We start from the raw sequence: 24,620 nt of genomic DNA on the forward strand, positions 1-24,620 counted from the left end.
AACCTGGAACTCCCAGGATCTCTCAGACACTGAGCCACCAACCAGGCAGCATACACCAGCTAATATGAAGCCCCCACCACATATACAGCAGAGGACTGCCAGGTCTGGACTCAGTTAGAGAAGGTGCATTTAACTCTCAAGAGACTTGAGGCCACAGTGAGTAGGGAGGTCTGGTGGGGTGGGGGTAGGATGGTGGGGACATCCTCTTAGAGATGGGGAGTGGGGGTGTGGGAGCATGAGGCAAGGAGGTATGGGATGTGGAACAATCAGAGGGTGGACAAGGAGGGGGATAAAGTCTGGACTTTAAAAAAAAGATTAAGGAATAAATTTTAAATAATTCACTACATTAGTGTGTGGAATTTCGGTACAAAGGACTATTTGCCACTCACTTATTCATTTAGATTTTGTTTGGAAGTTAATATAAAGAGGCTCTTACACTTAAACAAGAAAATGATTAAAGATGTTTAAAAATAAAGGAGTTCTATTTTGACTCTAAAGGTATACCTCCTAGTTAACTTTGTAATCACTTCATGGGGGTTAACTTCCTTCTTAGAATCATCAGAATTACAAGGATTAAAGAGCCTTTCAAACTCTGTTTCATAGGAGACAAAAATGTTAGTGAATTTTTTATTTGGTTACAAATGTACCAGCAAGTGAGAAATATGTATGCTTCATTAGTCTGAAGATGGGAAAGGAGAAGAGTACTTCAGAGTATGCTTCATAATGTCTCTTCACCATCTACATCAAAAAGCATATCGTAGTTGTTGGTCTCCATGTTCATCAAACCCTAAAACAGAAAAGCACTTCTTACTAAACAAACTCCCAAGGATACAAATATGGAAGATTCGGTGCAAATGATGTATATATGTGCTATGTTTAGTTAAGCAGGATAATTATAGTGTTAATAAACTATGAGGTACATCTGAGTTCAAATTCCCAATTTATCATTTCATGTCTTGAATAATTCCTACAAAGTCATTAGGATTTTATAGATAATATCAGTCACTTCAGTAAGAAATAATTCAAAATAACAAGTAGTTAAACTTTTTGATTCCTAAAACATATTTCGTTTCCTAAGGACATTTTATGGGCCATGTGCAACATACCTCCATGGACTTCTCATGCATGTCTTCAATTGCTTCCAGGGTCTGACTCTGACTACATTCGGACAGTTTTAATGCTTCTTATTCTTTTTGATAATTGTTCTACAAATGTAAAAGGAAAACATTACTGTAACAATTCTGTTCATTTTTGTTGTTACTGCCATGCAGCATGAATGATAGGCTAACAACCAACCACTTAATGTATTTCCAATACTAAAATGTTTACGTGAGCAAAAATAATTCCATATGAAACGTAAAAGAAATAGTTTTCCAAGTGATTTAACATTTTAACAACTATTATGACTAAATATACTTATATTTTTAAGTGACATGAAATACAATTATACTACCAATTGTGGGTTAATAAAACTTTTTTTTTTATGAGAAAGTGTTTGCTATGCTGCAGAGACTGGCCTTAGCCTCTCAAGTAAATAAGTTTATAGGCATGCACCATGTAAACATGAACTTGGTAAAATCCTAGCCCTGGAAGCTTAACTCTAGCTAGTGTTAATGCTTTTACCATATGGTCGCCTCCTTTTTCTAACCAGCAGAAGTAATCCCAGAAGGTGGTTCACTACCTCATCTCTGTATCTAGCCCCCACCTAAGGTGTATGTGCCATGTCATCTACTTTCTCTTCCCTTCTTAAGGATGCCTTATACTTATTCTTTACTAAGTCCAACATCTTCACTTTTCTCAACTATTGTCAAGAGTTTCAGCATTTGTAACTGTTATTTTAAATTTATGACTTTAGCTGGTCGTCAGTGTAATGCCTATAAAACTAAATTTTATAAAGTTTGAGTTAGAATGATCACAAGATCATGAATAGTCTTGATCACTTAAAGATACCCTGCCTCAAAATAAAGTGTAAAAAGGTGTCTGGGGACAAAGTTTAGTGGTAGATTTGTTTTCTCTAGGTTCCAATCTCAAGTAACACATGGAAGTAGTAATATAAATTTCTCTTTGTATTCTTTATGTTGGCAGACAACCATGGTAATTTGCATTTAAAAAAATTAAGACAAGCCCTTTACACCTTTTCTCCTTGGGCTACTACATTCCTATTTTGTCCTTTATTCACTGTGATCAGTTTTGTACCTCACATTTCCACTCAAATCATCCTGATTAAGTACAATGACCTCCACTTTGTGAAGTTTCCCTTTAAAAAAATGTACACGTGCATACATATGGAGACAAAGGATTAATATTGGGTGTCTTCTTTGGTTGCATCCCACTGTTTGGGAGACAGGGTCTCAATGAACCTAGAGCTCATCCATTAGGCTACAACTGGTGGCTAGGAAGCTCTGGGAATCTTCTTATCTCTGAACTGAATCTGAGTTTGGTGGTTCTAAAATGCTCACCACCACACCAACTTTTATTGTTGTGGTGGTTTGTTTTTAGTTTTGCTAGTTTGTTTTGTTGGTGGTGGTGTTGTTGGTGGAGGTGTTTGCGTGCATGCTTACTCAGGGAATATAAACTCCAGTCTCCATGCCTACAGTGAGAAAGATTACCAAATAAACCATCTTCTAGCCCTGCAAATCTATTTTATTTGGCCCATTAGCAGCATATGACACAGTTAGTGAACTTTTCTTCCTTAAATGTTTTCCTTCACTCATGGTAGTTTTCTTTGTACCAATTGTTCTCTTCCCTTACTGGTTCCCTCTCACCCCCCCACCCCCACCTCATGCAGAATTACAAATATTGAAGTACTCTGGGAGTCTGTCTTTAGACTCCTCATTTACATGGATGATCACTCCCCCTTGAAATTTCATCCAGGGTTCAAGGTTTAAAAATTGCCTTCAATTGGAGTATTTATTTACTTTTTATCTTTAGTCCCTATCTCTTTCCAGAATTGACTCATAATGGCGGCTTCCTCAATGCCTTCCCAGGCAGGAATGGATCTCCTGTTCATTTCAAATTGAATACTTCTCAAACTAATAACCAATGAAATAAAAAATAGTTAATATGGTCATCATCTCAGATCTTACTTGGAAACTATGTGATGACTACAGTCATTGGTACAGTAATAGAGAGATGATCTAAAATAGTTTGGTGATATTCTTCCACAGGAATATTCTGCCAGGGCTGTTGAGAAAGGTTGTTTTCATCCACTGTTGTTACTAAATTTGTACTACGTTTAGGATTGTAAGAACTGATTTGCCAGTTTGAGTTGGCTTTCGAATATTAACAAGAGAGTCCAGATGACACCAGTAAGTAAGCTTTCTCTCTCCTTTCAACTGTACCTGAGGCTGACATAGTGTGCTTCCTTTTGTAGAAACTAGTAATCCTCTCTTCATCTTTCAGCAAATGTCTGCCTCTTGAAAATTTATAATCTGGTCTACCAGAAAATACCTAGTGGTTTTCATTGATATAGTATGTGACCATACTTCTCTGCTTTACAATTCAGTAGGACTAGAACAGAACCAGGGGTAGATAGATAATGAAACTTAATTTAGTTTCATGTGCCCAACACAAGGCTAGTTTCTCCATTCCTACTTGATACTTAGTTATACTAGGTTAATTATAAAGTTAGTTATGATACTAACCACTGATTTTTCTTGTTCTTCATTGAATTTCTGTATATCCATATCAAACTTCTGCTCACACAATTTGTTGTTGATCTTCTTTCTGTAAAGCACAGTAATAAAAGCAGTCACATTTCATACCAATATGAAAAAGAACACTCAAAACAAATTAAATTGACCATTTCATACTATAAAAAGAAAAAGAGCAGTAAAATATTATCTAATGGGAAATCATTATAGTTTTTTTCCCTGAAAGATTATCAGAGAAGTCTTCTTTTATGTTTTAGCTTTTCAAAAATTAAAGAAGTTTTAATACATATATATCATATTTTAGAAAATTAATTGTATTTCAAAGTATTTTTTCATTACTTTCTATCAAATATAACGTCTAATTTATTTTCCTATATTGATTCAGGTAAAACTTAGTGAAAAACATAAGTCAATTAAAATATACAAATTGTCTGCATATGTAATTGATTTTTTCCATATTGTTAAACATAGTAAACAGCAAATTACATTTCTAATATTTTGTGCAAGACTTCTGTGTTTCCACAATGAATGTAAATCAAATTTTAAAATCTCATTAACAGGTACTTAAAGTAGAAAATAAAAATTTTCACAGATTTCTAAGAATTAGATTTAGTTTCCTTGAAGGCATGAAGTTATAGGGTTAACTGCTTAGACAAAATCAAAGACACACATTTTTACTAAAAGCTCAGTAATGGATTTTTTTTTAAACTTCAGCCACATATAATTTTTTAAATGATACAATTATGACCCTACCAAACTAACAACTCTACCTCTCCCATTTGTTCGTTTGCCAAAGTCATTCTAATTTCTGGTTGCTTTTTTTTTGAAAGAATCTTTGATATAAGTTTCCATGTGTTTTCTCTTTATGTGACTCCAGGTCCAAGGTTTCTGAAATAATCATCTTATATCTATGGGCAACAGGCACATATGTGGTGCACATATATACCTGTAAGCAAAACACTAACACTAATACACAAATATGTCTGAAAAATAGGTATTAAGAGCATTGTTTCTTAAGCCATGTAAGACGTTTTGGGTCTATGATCCTAGTCTAGGAAGCTTAGCAGGAGATTTCCAGTGTAAAGGACAACATATGTTACATAGGAAAATTCCACCCAGCCTGACATACGTAGTGAGACTATATATCAAAGACAAATTATTGTCCTCTAAGAAAGCTCATGCAACATTCAATTACATATAATTTAAAATAGATTCTTTGGGATCTGAGTTTCATTCCCTCACTGGTTAGTAAATTTGTCTTTCACTTTCAGTTACATAATTCATTTTATAAAAATCAGTGAGGGGATTGGTGAGATGATTCATCAGTTAAGAGCACTGGTTCCCTTCCAGAGATCTGAGAATGGATTCCCAGCATCCACAAGGTTGCTCACAACCTATAACTCCAGTTCCAGGGAATTCAATGCCTTCATCTGGCCTCCTCAGGTACAAGACATACAAGCTGCGTACATACACACATGCAAGCAAAATAAACATACCGATAAAATGAAATTTTAAAAAAAAGTAATAAGGGTTATATTACAGAATTCATTTTTCCATTGTGCCATATAAAGAAAAGCACACAGGAGTTTTAGAAAAGAAACTGACTTAATATAAAATTAATACTGAGTAAACAAAAAACTGTTGCATGTACAGAATTTTGTATACGTATCACTTAGCTTTGAATACATGGAATGTAGAAAAGTTTACATCATTTTTTTCCTCTAAAAATCCCTTCAATGCAGTTACGAAGATGCCTCAGTAATAAATAGGGTTTAATGTGAAAGGAAGAGGTTCGCAAGTTTGATTCTAGTACCCATTTAGAAAACTAACCATGGATGGTTGCTTCTACAATAGCAGCACTGTGGTAGGCAGAGTGAGAATTGCTAGGACTTGCTGGCTGCTTATCTAGCTGCATGTTCAGTGAAAGAGCAGGTCTTAAGGGAATAAGGTGGAAAGAAATAGAGCAAAACCCAACATCCTCCTCTGCCCTCCACATGTGTATATATGCACCACAGACACAAACATACGAAAAAATAAAAATTAAGTTTAATTAATGTCACACCTGTTGAAAAAGCACCATTTTCACTTCTGTACCACAGGCAAAAATAAGTCCATGATGCTAAATCAAAAATATTTGCAAGAGTCCGTGTCATGAGTAGATCTTGGGTGCTGACCTAGTCCCACAATACCCCTAGTAAGCTCAAATCCCAGGTGCTCTAACACTACCAGGATCACAGGAATGGCCCCAACATCAGGAGTAACTGAGTCCCTAAGGATCCAGGGACACAGGAACTCCTGCCCTGCCAGTGGCATGGATTCCTTCTGGTCTGAAACTGCACCTGGATCAGACCTGGGGTACTGGCTCTGCACCCACTCTTAAAACACCCATAGGGAGCATGACTCCCAGGTATTCTGAAATGCCCAAGATCACAGGATCACAGAGGAAGCTCGACTCCCAGGAGATCAGACACACCCAGGAACACTGGAGTTCTGACAGAAGAGCACAGCTGAGGGCACAACATCTTTCCCAACACCCTGTGTATCTGGGACCCCCACAAGAACCAGGGAAATAAAATCATCCTCCCGGCCAGAGGCACAGGTTCCTTGCAGTATGCAACTGTGTCTAGAGAAAACCTAGGGCTCTGGCACCCCACCAAATCTTGCAACACCAAGAAAACGTTTAACCCCCAGGAGCTCTGACACAGCAGGATCTCAGGAGATTGGTCACACCAGGATTTCAAGATCCAAGAGGCAGCATGACTTCCAGGAGCTCAGACACCCCCAAAATATCAGGATCCCAGGATCCCAAGATCTCAGAGACAGCTGGACTCCTATGAGTTCTGACACAACTAGGATTACAGGAGGGACAGGCTCCAGACAGAGACAGCAAGGGAATGTAGCACCAAAGAAAATGAGATGGCACGAGGTAAGTGCAAGAATATAAGCAATAGCAACCAAGACTAGTCGGCATCATCATAACCCAGTTTGGCCACCAGAGTATGTCTTGAATACCTCAACATATTGGAAAAGAAAGATTCAGATTCAAAATCACATCTCATGATGATGATAGAGGTCTTTAAGAACAAAAATAGTTCCATTACAGAAATACAGGAAAACAGCTAGAAGACCTTAAAGAGGAAACACAAAAATCCCTTAAAGAGTTAAAGAAAACACAATCAAACAGGTGAAGGAATTGAACAAATACCATCTAGATCTAAAAATGGAAATACAGAATAAAAACTCACAAAGAGAGATGAACCTGGAGAAAGAAAACCAAGGAGACATAGATGCAAGTATCTCCAACAGAATACAAGAGATAGAATAGAGAATCTCAGGTACAGAAGATACCATAGAAAACATTGACACAACAGTGAAAAAAATGCAAAATGCAAAAATCTCCTAAACCTAAACATCCAGGAAATCCAGGACACAATGAGAAGACAAAACCTAAGGAAAATAGGTATAGAAGAGAGAGAAGATTCCCAAGTCAAAGGGCCAGCAAATATCTTCAACAAAATTATAGAAGAAAACTTCCCAAACCTAAAGAAAGATGCACATGAACATACAAGAAGCCTAGAGAACTCCAAATAAACTGGACCAGAAAAGAAATTCCTGCCGACACATAATAATCAGAACAACAAATGCACTAAAGATAAAATATTAAAAGCAGTAAGGGAAAAAGTCAAATAACATAAAAAGGCACACCTGTTAGAAATACACCAGACTTCTCACCAGAGACTATAAAAGCCAGAAGATTCTGGACAGATGTTATATAGACCCTGAGAGAACACAAATGCCAGCCCAGGCTACTATACCCAGCAAAACTCTCAATTACCATAGTTGGAGAAACCAAAGTATTCCATGATAAAACCAAATTCACACAATATCTTTCCACGGATCCAAACCTTCAAAAAATAGATGGAAAACTACAATACAAGGAGGGAAACACTACACCATACAAAAATCAAGAAAGAAATCTTCTTTCAACAAACCCCAAAGAAGATAGCAATATAAACATAATTCCACCTCAAACAACAAAAGTAACAGGAAACAACCAACAGTCACTGGTCATTAATATTTCTTAATAGCAATGGATTCAATTCCCCAATAAAAGACATAGAGTAATAGACTGGATACATAAACAGAACCCAGGATTTTGCTGCATACAGGAAACCCTCCTTAGTGACAAAGACAGACACTACCTCAGAGGAAAAGTCTGGAAAAAACTTTGCAAGCAAATATTTCCAGGAAACAAGATGGAATAGCCATTCTACTATGGAATAAAATCAACTTAACAACCAAAAGGTTTTTGTTATTGTTTTTTTTTGTTATTATTTTTTTTTTTGTTTTTGTTTTTTAAAGATAAGGACAGTCACTATACTTGTCAAAGGGTGAATCAACAAAGATGAACTCACAATTCTGAACATCTATGCTCCAAATGCAAGGGCAACCAAATTCATAAATGAAACTTTACTAAAGCTCAAAGTATATATTGTACCCTACATAATAATAGTGGGAAACTTCAACACCCCACTCTCAGCAACGGACAGATCCTGGAAACAGTAACAAAACAGAGACAATGTGAAACTAACAGAAGTTATGAAACAAATGGATTTAACAGATATCTATATCTATAGATATCATAGAACATTTTATCATAAAACAAAAGAATGTGCATTCTTCTCCACACCGCATGTTGCCTTCTCCAATACTGACCATATAATGGGTCACAAAACAGGCTTCAACAGATATAAAATATTTAAATAATCCCATGCATCCTATCAAGTCACCACGGAATAAGGCTCTCTTCAATAATAATATAAATAAGCCAGGCATGGGGGCACATACCTTTAATCTCAGCACTCGGGACACAGAGGCAGGTGGATTTCTGAGTTCAAGGCCAGGCTGGTCTACAAAGTGAGTTCCAGGACAGCCAGGGATACACAGAAAAACCCTGTCTTAACCCCCCAAATAATAGTAATAATAATAATAATAATAATAATAATAATAATAATAATAATAATATAAATAATAGAAAACCCATATATTTACACGTGGTAGGTGAACATCAGTCTAATCAACGATAACTCGGTCATGGAAGAAATTAAAGACTTTTAGAGTTTAATGAAAATGAAGCTACAACATATCCAAACTTATGGGACACAATGAAAGCATTCCTAAGAGAAAAACTAATAGCTCTGAGTGCCTCCAAAAAAGAAACTGGAGAGAACATACACTAGCAGCCTGGCAGCACAGTTAAAAGCTCAAGAACAAAAGGAAGCAAATTCACCCAAGAGGAGTAGAAGGCAGGAAATAATCAAACTCAGGGCTGAAATCAAACAAGTGGAAACAAAAAGAACTATACAAAGAATCAACCAAACCAAGAGCTGGTTCTTTGAAAAAATCAACAAAATAGATAAACCCTCAGCCAGACTAAAGAGAGCGCACAGAGTCAGTATCCAAATTAACAAAACCAGAAATGAAAAGAGAGACATAACAACAGAAACTTAGGAACCCCCCCCCCAAAAAAAAAATTATCAGATCCTACTATAAGAGCCTATACTTAACAAAACTGGAAAATTTGGATGAAATGGACAACTGTCTAGACAGATATCAGGTACCAATTTAAATCAGGATCAAATAGACCCTGTAAACACTCCTATAACCCCTAAAGAAATAGAAGCAGTCATTAATAGGCTCCCAACCCCCTCACAAAAAATAAAAGCCCAGGATCAGATGGGTTTAGTACAGAATTCTATCAGACCTTCAAGGAAGACCTAATACCAATACTCTTCAAACTTTTATGCAAAATCAAAAGAGAAGGAACACTATTCAATTTTCTATGAAGCCACAATTACACTTATACCCAAAACATACAAAGACCCAAATGAAGAAAGGGAACTTGAGACCAGTTTCACTTATGAATATTGATGCAAAAATACTCAATAAAATTCTGGTAAACCCAATCCAAGAACAAGTTAATATGATCATCCTTCATGATCAAGTGTTCTTCATCCCAGGGGTACAGGGATGGTTCAATATATGGAAATCCATCAGCATAATCCACTATGTAAAAAATCTTGAGGGAAAAAAAACAGTATTATCTCATTAGATGCTGAGAAATCATTTGCAAAAATTCAACAACCCTTCATGATAAAATTCTTGGAAAGATCAAGAAGTCAAGGCCCATACCTAAACATAGTAAAAGCAATATACAGCAAACCAGTATTAAACATCAAAATAAATGGAGAGAAACTTGATGCAATCCCACTAATATCAGACAAGACAAGACCACTCTCTTCCTACCTATTCACAGTAGTATATAATATAGTAGTATTTTATAGTACTAGAAGTTCTATCCATAGCAACTATACAACAAAAAGAGGTCAAAGGGATAAAAATTGGAAAGGAAGAATTCAAAATATCACTATTTGCAGATGATATGATAGTATATGTAAGTGACCCCCAAAATTCCAACAGAGAACTCCTAAACCTGATAAACAAATTCAGCAAAGTTGTTGGATATAAAATTAATTCAAGCAAATCAGTAGCTTTCCTCTACTCAAAGGATAAACAGGCTGAAAAAGAAATTATGGATACAACACCCTTCACAATACTCACAAATTATAATACATTGGTGTGACTCGAACCAAGCAAGCAAAAGATCTGTATGACAAGAACTTCAAGTCTCTGAAGAAAGAAATTGAAAATCTCAAAAGATGGAAAGATCTCCCATGCTCATAGATTGGCACAATTAATTTAGTAAAAATGGCCATCTTGCCAAAAGCAATCAACAGATTCAATGCAATCTCCATCAAAATTCAAACTCAATTCTTCATAGAGATAGAAAGAGCAATTTGAAAAATCATTTGGAATAACAGAAATCTAGTATATCAAAAAATATTCTCAACAATAAAAACTTCAGGGGGAATCATTCCCGACCTCAAGCTGTATTATAGAGAAATAATGATAAAAATGTATGGTAATGGTACAGATACAATTACTTCATGAAATTCACAGGCAAATGGATGGATCTAAAATATATAATCCTGTGTGAGGTAACCCAATCCCAATAGAACAAACATGGTATGCACTCACTGATAAGTGGATATTAGTCTAAATCTCAGAATACCCAAAATGTAATCCACAGACCACATGAAGCTCAAGAAGAAGGAAGACAAAAGTGTGCGTGTTTCAGTCCTTCTTAGAATGGGGAACAAAATAATCCTGGGAGGAAACATGGAGACAAAGTACAGAGCAGAGTCTGAAGGAATGACCATCTAGAGTCTGCCCAAACTGTGTATCCATCCCATATGCAGACACCAAACCCAGTCACGATTGTGGATGCCAACAAGTGCTTGCTGACAGGAGCCTAATATGACTTCCTCCTGAGAGGCTCTGTCAGAGCTTGGCAAGAACAGAGGTTGATGCTCACAGCCAACCATCAGACTGATCATAGGGTTCCCAGTGGAGGAGTTAGAGGAAGGACTGAAGGATTTGAAGGGGTTTGCAACCTTATAGGAAGAACAACAATATGAACGAACCAGACCTCCCAGAGCACCCAGGGACTAAGCCATCAACAGAAGAGGGGGTTCCCATGGCTCCAGTGCATATATAGCAGAGGATGGCCTTGTCAGACATCAGTGGGAGGAGAGGTGCTTGGTCCTGTGAAGGTTTAATGCTCCAGTGTAGGCAAATGCCCGGGTGGGGAAGTGGGAGTGTGTGGGTGGGATAATACCCTCATAGAAGCAAAGGGAGGGGTAATGGAATAGGGAGTTTAAGGGGTGAAACCAGGAAAGGGCTATTATTTGAAATGAAAATAAAGATAATATCGAATAATAAATAAATTAAAATAAAATAAAAATATTCACAAAATACTACATATAAATAGGAATAGGTCATTAAGATGTCATATAGTATATTAATCAATATTTCCTAATATATAAATTATGTTAATACTATATAGTTTTAAACAAATTATATATCCAAAAATGTACCTTCAAAATTTCCCAGTATATTTTGTACTGGAGATCTGTGAAGTAATTAAAGCTTTAAAAAGTAAGGATGCTGGGGATACAGTTTGATGGCTCAGCTTTAGTCCTACAAGCAGGACGATGAGAGTTTGACCCACAACATTACACCCTGCAAGAAAACCATTCAAATTAAGGATTAATCGTATAGAAATATTGTTTATAGTATATATCATATTCCAATTATTAATATAGATTACTTGCTATACAATCAATTAAACTTTTCTGGAAGTACTTAAACTAAGAAGGAAATAATAAGTTTGAACATATTACCGTGTATCTCCAACTTCTTCTTCAGGATTTGCATTCCCATCATCATGAGTTACTGGATTCTGTACTGGGTTCGTAATAAAACAAGATATTAAAACAATTATGTTATTTTGCAAATTTTAATGAAATACTTTGTGATCATTCAGGCATAGTGCCAACATTAGGTTTTAAAGCAGATCTATTATTTGCCTAGAAGTTAAACAAAATCAAGTAATGTCTAATTGTCATCTAAAAATATGTTTTAAGCTATTTATTTATATGTTGTGATTAAAGAAAAGAGATACAATATGAGATTTTTGATCTCCTTTACAAGCCTAAGAAGAACAACTGAGAAAAAAGGAAGTGTAACATCAATGCCCATCATTAAATATCTGGTACCTTCCATAAGGTCCAATTCTGAAGCATTCCTAACTTGCTGTTCACCACTTAACATATTCCAGTTTTCCATTGGTGTCTCTACAGAACGTGCAAAACGCTGCCATTCCACTGAGAAACTTATGTTTTCTGATTTAAAATAAAAAAAAGAAAATTTCTCAAGCCATTTGAATAAAAAAAAATCAATTAAACTAATAAAATTGAAATTTAAAATAACATTAAGGAATGATTTTTACAAAAACAGCACTTCATAATTGCATGAAGGGTTTAAAGATAAAACCATATTTCTATTACCCTCTGATTTAATACTAAAGACTTTAGTATTTAAACATGGAACACAATATAATATGTACACATTTTAAAAAAGAATTATTTAAGTTGAATGAAGTATCTTGGTCTTCCTTACTATAAAAGAATAAGAGTTTGTTATTTTTTAGTTTAAAACTCTCTCTCTCTCTCTCTCTCTCTCTCTCTCTCTCTCTCTCTCTCTCTCTCTCTCTCTCTCTCTCTCTCTTACACACACACACACACACACACACACACACACACACACTATGATGGCTTTAACTGTGACTTCAAGTGGGTTTATATCTAAACATAGGAGAATCTGCATGTTGGTCCCATTCCTGTAAGGTTTTTGATGAGTTAGAACAAATGTGTCTGCATCTCAATCTCCAAATAAAATCATAGTTGCTATTATCACAACCAAGCTCCTCAATCTTTTTCATCGAAATACAAATCTAAATTATAAAGTTCTGTCTGGCTGGACATATATTTCACTGCTACAGCAAGAAGCTCTGGGTTCAATCTTCAACTATGAAAAAACCCCACAAATTTTAAAAATAAAAAATAAAACAAGCATGTTTCCTCAGGCCCCAGTACATTTGTAAGGCTGAGGACTTCAGTTTCAAGGCCAGTTCAAGCTGCACATGAGGTTTCAGACACTCCTGAGATACAGAGTTAGAGCTTACTTCCCTAAACCAAAACAACACATAAATAAATACAGCCTGGCCTGAAGTATGTCTGAAGTCCCAGCACTTCAGAGGCTGAGAGGAGCCTCGGGATTTTGAGACCGTTTGGATCCTATATATACAAATTTCTGCAATCTGGCCTTTCAAAACCAGGTAGAAAATGAAGACTCGTCTTCAGTTTGTTTTTAATGAATTTCTGTCGGGTAGCAGCAGCACAGAAAAGGTTCTAGTCTGTTTCTGCCACTAACTGACCTCCAGTTTACTCACACTTCACATCCCCAGGCCCAAGGAAGACTTTCGGGGTCTCCAATTCCCTGGCCTTCCTGCTTTCTGCTAGATGCTAGGCTTTTCAAACTCCTGCCCTTAGTGAAGTTCTCCGTTTTTCACCGCAGAGGTCTAAGTGGGTAAAGTCGATTGTGAACCCAGCAGCAGTGCTATCCGGAGTCCAGGGAGGGTCACCTCCTCTCCTTACTCTGGAAGTAACACCTCTGCCCCGCCACCTTCACCCCACCCGGACCCCCACCTGAACCATTATTAACCATCTTTCAACAGGTCACTGACTACCTCCACAGAGACTTCCCCCTACCATGCTTCCTCAAGAAACTTCCCTTCCTCAAGAACTCAGCTTCGTGGCCACCACAAAGCATACTGGGTAACAGGGTTTGGGCAGCTGGAAAACAATCTCAGCCAAGCCCCTTGCTGACTGGCCGTGTTTGCACATGCTTACAAAAGTGAGAGAGGCTCTATCAGTCATCTGTCATCCAAGCAGCAAAAAAGAGGTAGTATTTTAGCTGCCACTACTACCCAGAAGCTTTCCATTTTCCAAGTTTGCAATACTAACTTGAAAGTTAAAATAAAATGAACCCCAAAGAAGACTCTCCTACTTTGTTTCAGTTGAAGGGGCTGTTATGTGTATTTCGGATTTGTTTTATTTATTTAACTAACGTGCTTTTGCATGTTTGTATTTGTTCAACATGCATGTCTGGTGCTCATAGAAACTAGAATAGGATGCCAATTCCCCTGGATCTAGAATTACAAATGGTTGTGAGCCATTATATGGGTCCTAGGAACTAAACCTTGGTTTTTGAGCAACAAGTGGTCTTAATTTGAAAGCTATCTTTCCATCCCTGTCCTGTGTGTGTTTTAAGGTATGCTGGATCATTTCTCGCGATAGATGTTTATTTTTAATATACAGTGGAGATTATAGAAATATGACACTTTCCTAATATTGTCTATTTCCAGAAAAAGAAAAAAAAAACATAATTTTAAAGGATTCTGTAAATCATAAAAAGAGATTCAGCAAAAATGATGTGTATACATTTCAGTATATGTGTGCAGAAGAAGGCTGTATCCTCAATCATATTCCAACTTACATTTTTTGTTTGTTTGTTTTTCCAGACAGGGTTTCTCTGTATAGCCCTGGTTGTTCTGGAACTCAACCTGTAGAACAGGGTTGCCTCAAACATAGAAATCCCCCTGCTTCTGCCTCCGAAACGCTGGGATTAATGGCATGCGCCACCACTGCCTGACCCAACTTAAATCTTCAGAGACAGGGTCTCTCTGAATCTGCAGCTCACTAACTTCACTAGCCTGGCTAGCCAGCTAGCTATCTCTACCTACTCAGGAATGGACTGCAGCCTGCATTTTTAAAGTGGATTCTAGGCCCCCACCTTAAGTCCATATATTTTCAAGGAAAGCACTTTACCAAGTGAGCCATAATTCTAGCCCCTCTGCAAGATTTGTTATATTGCTGTAGCCACTGTCTTTTTTTTTGGGGGGGGGTGTATTTCTCTAATCATGCCTAAATTTAGGTTCCTAAAATGCTTAATGCTGGTTTTGTTTGTTTCCTTATAATAGCCAATTGCATTTCTTGCTCACTTTACAGTTAATTGGGCAAACTGGAAAAACTAACATTTCATTTGTGAGGCTTATTACTGTGTTTTGTTTGTTTGGTAGGTGTTTTGTTAATTTCATGTGTTGGTTGGGTTTTGTTTTGTTTTGTTTTTTTTCACCACTGAAGATGAAACTCATAGCTTTTACATGGTGCTGTACCACTGAGGTACACCTTCAGCTAATCTTTGTTTCTGAATGTTGGGTGAGTAGTCATCTGTACGTGTTTTAAAGAAAACTACAATTACTGTGAAACCTAAAATTATCCTCCTATGCTATAGGGTTTATAGAGATCTGGTGCCCTCTTCTGTCCTCTTCAAACAACAGGCAAATATCTCCAAAAACTCCTACCTCCAGATTTATCCAACATGCTGTCTTGTTCATCTCTGTGAAGAAAGTACAATAAAATTTTAAAGCCAGAAATATAGTGGACTGGTAGAGCATTTGCCTAGCACACACAAAACTTTACACAGGAACTTCTTTTAATTATTTAGAATAAATATATAATGTTTGGTTTGGAACAAATGTCATATGCATATAAAATACATGGCAGACAACCAAAGTGAACCTGAATTATTTACTTTTAACAATTCATATATTTACACCCCACAGTAGTTTATTCATAACTCTCCCACACTTGCTGAGACCCTTCTTCTTCCCAGATGGTCCCCCTCTTATTTTTATTATGTTTCTCCTTTTGTTTGTGTGTATATCTGGGAAGATCCCATGCAGGTGGGTATATTGTCCTAGTTGCTATGTGTTTGTGATGACAAGGACTTAAGGACCCCAAGCTGGGCTTGAACTCAATATATAGCTGCATCTGACCATGAATTGTTGACTTTCCTGAATCTACTCCTCCAGTGAAGGGATCACAAACACTACTTTTGAAGTACTCTATTGAACTGGGAAAAATTGAAAATATTACCTTATATCTTCACCTGCTTCTACGTGAGGCAGCATATTCTCATGTTTGCCAAATGCTGGCCTCTTTACTATATTGACAATAGAAAATGGAAACATTTGAAAGTATGCTATATAAGTAATAGTTAATAAAGTATTTTCAATTTGCATTTCTCTGGAAAAACTGCCCAGGTGAGTTTTTCAAACAGCTTTTATAAATGAAATAATTACATCAAGGATATTGAGGACACAAGGAGAAAACAAAACTTAAGGATAATAGGTATAGATGAGAAGTAAGATTTCCGACTTAAAGGGCCAGTGAATATCTTCAACATAATTATAGAAGAAAACTTCCCTAACCTAAAGAAAGAGATGCCCATGAACATAAAAGAAGCCTACAGATCCCCAAATACTTTAGACCAGAAAAGACATTCCTGCCATCACATAATAATCAATACACCAAATGCACACAAAAAAGAGAATATTAAAAGCAGTAAGGGAAAACAGTTCAAGTAACATATAAAGGCAGACCTATCAGAATTTCACCTAACTTCTCCCCAGAGACTATGAAAGCCAGATGATCCAGGACAGTTGTCATACAGACCCTAAGAGAGCACAAATGCCAGCCAAGGCTACTATACACAGTAACACTCTTTTACCATAGATGGCGAAACCAAGGTATTCTATGACAAAACCAAAATTACACAATATCTTCCAACAAATCATGCCCTTCAAAGGATAATGAAGGGAAAACACCAAAACAAGGAGGGAAATTACATTCTAGAAAAAGCAAGAAAGTAATCTTGCAGCAAACCCAAAAGAAGATGGCCACATGAACAAAATTCCATCTCTAAAAACAAATATAACAGGAACCAACAACGGCTTTTCCTTAATATCTCTTAATATCAGTGGACTCAAATCCACAATAAAAAGACATAGACTAAAAGACTTAATGTGTAAGCATGACCCAACATTTTGTTTCATACAAGAAACAAACCTCACAGACAAAGACAGATATTACCTCAGAGTAAAAGGCTAGAAAACAATTTTCCAAGCAGATGGTCACAAGAAACAGGCTGGAGTAGGCATTCTAATATCAAATAAAATTGACTTTCAACCCAAAGTCATCAAAAAAGACAAGGAGGAACACTTCATATTCATCAAAATTAAATTTACCAAGAGGAACTCCCAATTCTGAACATCTATGCTCCAAATGCAAGGGCAGCCACATTCATAAAAGAAACTTTAGTAAACCTCAAAATACACATTGCACTGCACACTATAATAGTGGAAGACACACCCCTCTCTCATCAATGGACACATCCTGGAAACAAAAACTAAAAACAGACACAGTGAAACCAACAGGAGTTATGAAACAAATGGATTTAGTTGATATCTATAGAACACTGTATCCTAAATCGAAAGGATATCCCTTCTTCTCAGTACCTCATGAGGCCTTCTCCAAAACTGACCATATAATCAGTAACAAAACATGCCTCAACAGATATAAAAATATTGAAATAATCCCATGCATCCTATCAGATCACCACAGACTAATGCTGATCTTCAATAATAATATAAATAATAGAAAATCCACATATATGTAGAAGGTGAACAACAACCTACTCAATGATAACTTGGTCAAGGAAGGAATAAAGAAGGAAATTAAAGACTTTTTAGAGTTTAATGAAAATGAAGCTACAACATAACCAGACATATGGTACACAATGAAAACAGTAATAAGAGAAAAATTCACAGCTCTGAATGCCTCTAAAAAGAAACAGGATAGAGGATGCAGGAGCAGCTTGACAGCACAACTAAAAGCTCTAGAACAAAAGGAAGCAAATTCTCACAAGAGGAATAGAAGGCAGGAAACAATCAAACTCAGGAATGAAATCAACCAATTGGAAACAAAGGAACTATACAAAGAATCAACCAAACCAGGAGCTGGTTGTTTGAGAAAATCAACATGATAGGTAAACCCTTAGCCAGACTCACTAAAGGAAACCGAGACATCATCCTAATTAACAAAACCAGAAATGAAAAGGGAGACATAACAACAGAAACTTAGGAAATCCAAAAAATCATCAGATCCTACTACAAAAACCTATACTCAACAAAACTGGAAAATCTGGATGAAATGGACACATTTCTAGACAGATATCAGGTACCAAATATAATTCAGGATCAGATAAACCCTAGAAATACTCCCATAACACCTAAAGAAATAGAAGCAGTCATTAATAGTCTCCCAAACAAAAAAAACCCAGGATCTGATGGGTTTAGTACAGAATTCTATCAGATCTTCATGAAGACCTAATACCAATACTCTTCAAACCATTATGCAAAATCTAAAGAGAAGGAACATTATTCAATTTGTTCTATGAAGCCAGAATTACAATTATACTCAAACCATACAAAGATCCAATGAAGAAAGGAAACTTCAGACCAATTTCCCTTATGAAAATTGATGCAAAAATATTCAATAATAGCCTTGCGAACTGAATCCAAGAATACATAAAAATGATCATCCATCATGATCAAGTACACTTGATCCCTGTGATGAGGGATGGTTTAATATACAGAAATCCATCATCTTAATACACTATAGAAACAAACTCAAAGACAAAAATCACATGATCATTTCATTAGATCCTGAGAAAACCTTTGACAAAATTCAGCACCCATTCATAGTAAAAGTCCAGGATAGATCAGGAATTCAAAGCCCATACCTAAACAAAATTAAAACAATAGACAGTAAACCAGTAGCCAACATCAAACTAAATGGTGAGAAACTGGAGGCAATCCCACTAAAATCAGGGACTAAAAAAGGCTGCCCACTTTCTCCCTACCTATTCAACATAGTACTTGAAGTCCTAGTCAGAGCAATTAGACAACAAAAAGAGAACAAATGAATACAAATTGGAAAGGAAGAAGGCAAAATATCACCATTTCCAGAAGATATGATAGTATATATAAGTGACCCCAAAAATTACACCAGAGAAATCCTAAATCTGATACACAGCTTCAGTGCAGTAGCTGAATACAAAATTAACTCAAACATAGCAGTGGCCTTTCTCTACAAAAAGAATAAACAGGATGGAAAAGAACTTAGGGAAACAACACCCTTCACAATAGTCACAAATAATATAAAATACGTTGGTGTGACTCTAACTGAGTAAGTGAAAGAAGGATCTGTATGATAAAAATGTCAAGTCTCTGAAGAAAAATCAAAGAAAATCTCAGAAGATGGAAAGATCTCCCATGCTCATGGATTGGCAGGATTAATATAGTAAAAATGGCTTTCTTGCCGAAAGCAATCTACAGATTTAATGCAATCCCCATGAAAATTCCAACACAATTCTTAACTGAGTTAGAAAGGGCTATTTGCAAATTCATCTGGAATAAGAACAAAACCTAGGATACAAAAACTATTCTCAACAATAAAAGAATCTCTCCTGGAATCACAGTGCCTGACCTCAAGCTGTACTATACAGCAATTCTGATAAAAACTAGATGGTACAGGTATACTGATAGACAGGTAGATAAATGGAATAGAACTGAAGACACAGAAATGAACCCACACACCTATTGTCACTTGATCATTGACAAAGGAGCAAAAACCATCCAGTGGAAAAAAAGACAACATTTTCAACAAATGGTGCTGGCTCAATTGGCAGTTAGCATGTAGAAGAATGCAAATTGATCTATTTTCATCTCCTTGTACAATGCTCAAGTCTAGGTAGATCAAGGAACTCCACATAAAACCAGAGACACTGAAACTTATAGAGGAGGAAGTGGGGAAGAGCTTCGAAGACATGGGCACAAGGGAAAAATTCCTGAACAGAACAGCAATGGCTTGTGCTGTAAGATTAAGAATAGACAAATGTGATCTTATAAAATTGCAAAGCTTCTATAAGTCAAAGGACACTGTCAATAGGACAAAACAGCAACCAATAGATGGGAAAAAAATCTTTACCAATCCTAAATCAGATGGGGACTAATATCCAATATATGTAAAGAGCTCAAGAATCTGGACTCCAGAAAATCAAATAACCCCATTAAAAAATGGGGACAGAGATAAACAAAGAATTCTCAACTAAGGAAAACCGAATGGCTGAGAAGCACCTAAAAAATGTTCATCATCCTTAATTATCAGGGAAGTGCATGTCAAAATAAACCTGAGATCCCACCTCATACCAGCCAGAATGGCTCAGATCTAAAACTCAGATGACAGCAGATGCTGGCGAGAATGTGGTGAAATAGGAACACTCCTCCATTGCTGGTGAGATTGCAAGCTGGTAAAACCACTCTGGAAGTCAGTCTGGTGTTTCCTCAGAAAATTGGACATAGTTCTACTGGAAGATCCAGCAATACTCCTCCTGGGCATATTCTCAGAAGATATTCCAACTTGTAATAATGACATGCTTCACTATGTTCATAGCATCCTTATTTATAATAGCAAGAAGCTGAAAACAACCCAGATGTCCCTCTTCAGTGGAATGGATACAGAAAATGTGGTACATTTGCATAATGAAATACTACACAGCTATTAAAAACAATGAATTCATGAAATTCTTAGACAAATGGATGGATCTGGATGAAATCTTCCTAAGGGAGATAACCCAATCACAAAAGAACACACATGATATGCATTCACTGATAAGTGGATATTATCCCAGAAGCTCAGAATAACCATGATACAATCTGCAAAACCCATGGAACTCAAGAAGAAGGAAGACCAAAGTGTGGATACGTCATTCCTTCTTAGAATGGGAAACAAAATGTCCATGGAAGTTGTTATAGAGACAAAGTTTGCAGCTGAGACTGAATGAATCCAGAGACTGCCTCACTCAGGGATCAATCCAATAAATAACCAACAAACCCAGACACTATGGCAGATGCCAACAAGAGCTTGGGGACAGGAGACTGATATAGCTGTCTCTTGAGAGGATCTGTCAGTGCCTGACAAATACAGAAGTGAATGCTCACAGACATTCATTGTACTGAGCACAGGGTCGCCAATGATGGAGCTAGAGAAAGTACCCAAGGATCATAAGGGGTTTGCAGCCCCATAGGAGGATGAACAATATGAACTAACCAGTACCCCCAGAGTTCCCTGGGACTAAAGTACCAATCAAATAAAACAGATGGTAGGACTTATGGCTCCACCTGCATATGTAGGAGAGGATGGCCTAGTATGTCATCAACGGGAGGAGAGACCCTTGGTATTGTAAAGGTCCTATGTCCCAGTATTAAGGAATGCCTGGGCCAGGAATTGGGGGTGGGTGTGTTGCGGGCAGGTGGAGAGGTGAGAGGAGAGGGGATTTGCAGAGGGGAAATAGAAAAGGGGATAATATTTGAAATGTAAATAAAGAAAATATATAATAGAAAAAAGGAATGAAATAATTTATTTGAAGGTTTTATGAAATAAATTCATGTTTTGCTAACATATAGGAACACCGTTCAGGTCTTTTTCTGGGGTAAAATCATAGCAAGTTATTGTTTCTCAACATATTGTGTCTACAGTGCCAAGAGTAGGTATATGCACTGCTAAAACTCAGGTATAGGAATATATAGATATAGGTAAAATTAGAAATGAAGTATATGAAAACTTCTTCCATTGCAGGCGAGTTGGGAAAAGTCTAATGAACTGCAGGACACAATCAATACTGAAGACTGGATACCTTCAGAATGAGCCTGCTCTTCTTCTTCATCTGAATCAAAGTCAAGAAGTAATAAGTAACCATCCTTTGGTATCACCCACAGTTTCTTAATAGACATTTTTCTCTTAAGTGCTCAGTTGTCTTCTTAATTAAAAAAAAAAGAAAAAAAAAAAAGAAAAAAAAAGTAGTTATCTAAATCCAAAGGTATCATGTAAATAGTTAAAAATGTCAAAAAGTCAAATAATTATCTTAGCTCATTGAAAGATTATTTCTTTTGTTTTTTAACACTTATATTTTTAATAATTTGTCTTTATCAGATATTTTTGCATACATATTCAATATGGTCACACATGCATATGTGTATGTGTGTGTGTATGTGTATGTGTATATGTATGTGTATGTGTATATGTATATGCATATATACACATACACACACACACACACATATATATATATATGCTTCCCCTTACAATTTCCTTCATGTATCCCATTTATCATGTCCCTCTCCCTCCCAACTTTGTTTTAAAATCTTCTTTAACTTACTTATTTTAAATCCTTCTTTAGAACCCAAGTTAACAATCTGCCATTTCTCAGTTTAAAAAAGGCAAAAACAGGCCAGCCTTTAATACGTGAGTCCTCCCTTTCTCACCAAAAATGATGAGCAAAATGTGTTTGCATTTAAACTTTAGGCAACTGAATTTTGGTCCTATCTCCCAACGATTCTTTTTAAACAAAACATCAGCAATTCCGATTTTCAGTATATCTGTTTTAAAGTAAATTCATAGTACTATCCAGAAAGATGATGAACATGGTAACTATATATTCATGTCAAGAAGACCCAATGCTCAGTATACAACAAACACTCACCACCACTACCCACACAGAAAATCCTTATATTGGAGAAATTTGGGAATGGGGGAAGATGAGGATTTCAAACATCTGAAGATTGTAAGTTAAAGGCCAGCCCAAGCCAGACCAGCCTGAGCTACAAAGGAAGATCCCATCCTACAGAACTAAAACTGAGAGAAAAAGCTGAACTTGGTGGTCCAAGTCTTTAATCCCAATACATGGGCGATTAGACAGGAGGATCCCTGTTCAGACTCCTTCCCAGATTACTTATTAATCTCTTGTAAAGACTCCTCTTCTTCTTTTCATTCATTCTTCCTACGCCACTCCCCTCTCTAAAGTGTCCATACAGTCTATACCAAAGGAACACACCTTAGAGAAGACAATGAAGAGGGAGGAATCCTCAGTGTGTTTCTAATGGATCCCGGACAGCACACAGGACAAGCGCCAAGTTGGACCCTAAGGCTCCTTACAGCACACAGGACAAGCGCCAAGGCTCCTCACTCACAGCCCCATGCTCCCCCGACCCTCAATCCTGCAGCCAGCTCTCTGATCCTATCCCAAAGCCCCATGATTGTGTCCTCCAAGGGTTCATAATCTTCTAAGGCCCTGACCTGTTCAATCCTCTGTCATGAATATGGTCCTCCACCATATCAGTTAACAATCAGAAGCCATAGGAAATGGCGATCATGAGGCATTTCCTCACCTAGTGGCCACCTGGGCCTGAAATGGCCCACCCTGTCACACCTCGATTAACTGTCCAACAACCCTGAGCAGAGCCGATTATCACTTACAGGTTATCTCAGAGGTGAACACCTTCACAACTGCAACCTTCCGTGCTCAGCTCCTCAATGGTAAAAAACCATTGTCAGCAGAGATGCCTGGACTGAGGATTCTGAAGACCCTTTGTGATGCAAGCTGGAGAAATCAGGTCTTTGCTGGTTGGCTGAATATATCCTGCTCATGCTTACATGGAGTACCAGGCACCATTGCTTCAAAGGGAGTTTTCAGGAGGTAGGAATGAGCTACTACTGACTTTAAGACAATTTCTAGGTTTATAAGCCCTTACATACTTGAAAAACTTGAACAAACGTGAAACATATGAAACACTGCAAACGGCACTACTTTATTTCAACTGTAGAGGCTCTTGCATGCAATTTTGGTTTGTATTCATTCATGTGCGTAACATTGAATGTGTGTGGACTCTTTCTGAATGTACATACGCACACCACAAGAGTTTATTCTGTCCTAAGAGATCAGAAGGGAGCATCCAGATCCCCTATATCCCCTGGTACCTTCCTGTCTCCACCTTCCTAGTACTGACCTTGATTATAAGAACGTGCTAGACCCTTCTGGCCCTCACTCTCACTTATGCCTCTGTTGCCTACAGAGGCTGGAAGTGTGCACTGATTCTCTGAAACTTTAGTTGTGCATAAATTGTGAGCCACGAAGTGGGTGTTTTGTGCCCGGTCATCTGCATAGAACAGGTGATTTTAACAGATGAGTCATTTTCCCAACCACTGTTTTGTGCACTTATTTGCACTCCTATGGCCCCTTCAGGTACCAGGCATGCATCTGGTGTGTTTAAATTTATGTTGACCTAAAACACACACACACACACACACACACACACACACACACACACACACACACACAAATCCACTGATATTTTTTAATTTGCATATTTCTCTATAACTCCTTTTGTCCTATTTCATGCCTTGTACAACTCCCTTGTGGGGTGTATTCCTTTTCTTTGTTTTTTTTTTTTTTTTCGATTTTTTTACTAGATTTTTTTTCATTTACATTCCAAATGCTATCCTGAAAGTCCCCTATACCTTCCCCCTCCCCATCCTGTTCCCTTAACCATGCACTTATATTTCTTGGCTCTGGCACTCCCCTGTACTGCAGCATATAAAGTTCGCAAGACCAACGGGCCTCTCTTCCCAGTGATGGCTGACTAGGCCATCTTCTGCTACATATGAAGCTAGAGAAACAAGCTCTGGGGATACTGGTTAGTTC

At 37.1% G+C, this 24,620-nt stretch overlaps 1 pseudogene; it reads right to left on the minus strand.

Annotated features, from left to right (window-relative positions):
- Positions 1 to 718: 718 nt before the first annotated feature.
- On the minus strand, positions 719 to 21,873 carry Gm6113 (annotated as a pseudogene).
- Between the last annotated feature and the right edge of the window lie 2,747 nt (positions 21,874 to 24,620).

This window comes from Mus musculus, chromosome X (genome assembly GCF_000001635.26).
Source record: "Mus musculus strain C57BL/6J chromosome X, GRCm38.p6 C57BL/6J".
Lineage (NCBI taxonomy): Eukaryota > Metazoa > Chordata > Mammalia > Rodentia > Muridae > Mus > Mus musculus.